Here is a 1,385-nt window from a genome sequence, read left to right on the forward strand (position 1 = left end):
AACTAATACTGATTATTCTTCTTGAACTTTTTACTGTACCTGCATCTTTTTGTATTTTCTTACATTTTATGTTTATAGCATGCAAATATTTTAAAATATAAATTGCCAGACTTGAATTTGTTCCAAACAACAATAATGTCTACTTTTCTATTGTTATTTTATCCTACAAAATTGTCCATCTCATCCTTAAGCCAATATTTAAATGCATATACTTTAGTTATATATAATTCTATTCTATTAAGTAGCAATATTTAACATTACATTTCATAACTAAAGCACTATAATCTGGAAAAGGGCAGGGAACATTTTATACTGATTCCAAGGATATTGCCAACATCCTGGCAGATCAATTCAGTGGCAACTTCACCCCCCTCTTACCCCCAAAAGGGCACATCTCAATACCAAAAAATTGCCAAATTCTGGCAATCATGGCCACACAGATAAAAAACACATTCTCCAAAGCTAAGAATACAGCATCCATGGGACCAGATGACATCCTGGGCTGTGTACTACATGAACTACAAAATGAACTGGCACCTCACCTAAGTGTCATGTTTAATCATAGCCTCACCTCAGGCTTCGTGTCCAATGAGTGGAGTTATCCCACTCCACAAGGTGGCAGCCACCTTGGTCCCCGGGAACTATTGTCCCATCAGACAAGCCTGATCTGCAAAGCCATGGAACGCATTATCATGGAACTTATAAACAAAGACATTGGCAACCTTCAAACACTGGACCCCACCCAGTTTGGTTTCGTGAAGGGCCGATCTTGTCTCCTCAACCTGATTGACTTCTTCATATCAGTCTCCAGAGCTGTGGACGAGGTTAAGTTGGTCCACACAGCCTACCTGGACCTCGCCAAGGCATTTGACATCATCCCCCACTCTGGAATCAGAGATAAACTTACTAAGCTGGGCATTAATCCCTATGTTACTCGATGGGTCGCAAACTGGCTTACTGACAGAACCCACACTGTAAAAGAACTCCAAATCCAGCTCCAGACAAGTGACAAGTGGAGTACCACAGGGTTCAGTCCTGGGACCGCTCTTATTTGGCATCTACTTCTCCGAAGTACAGGCCAACACCAAGGGACTCTGGCTAACAATGTTTGCAGATGACTGCAAACTTGGAGCCATTATCGAATCCCCAGGTAAGGTGGATATTCTATAAAAGGGCCTTACAGAGACAGATGCTTGGTGTCAGTGCCATGGGCTCAAGCTCAATGCCAAGAAATGTATAGTTATCCCCTTTGGGAAAAACCATGTACCCATGAATTACCACATAAGTGGCAGTACACTAAACACCAAAAGTGTGATAATGGACTTAGGGACACAGGTGGACAGTGGTCTCACCTTCGATAACCACATCGCCACAACAGTCAGGAA

The sequence above is a fragment of the Protopterus annectens genome, chromosome 1.part0 (genome assembly GCF_019279795.1).
Source record: "Protopterus annectens isolate FY-2018-M chromosome 1.part0, PAN1.0, whole genome shotgun sequence".
Classification (NCBI taxonomy): domain Eukaryota; kingdom Metazoa; phylum Chordata; order Ceratodontiformes; family Protopteridae; genus Protopterus; species Protopterus annectens.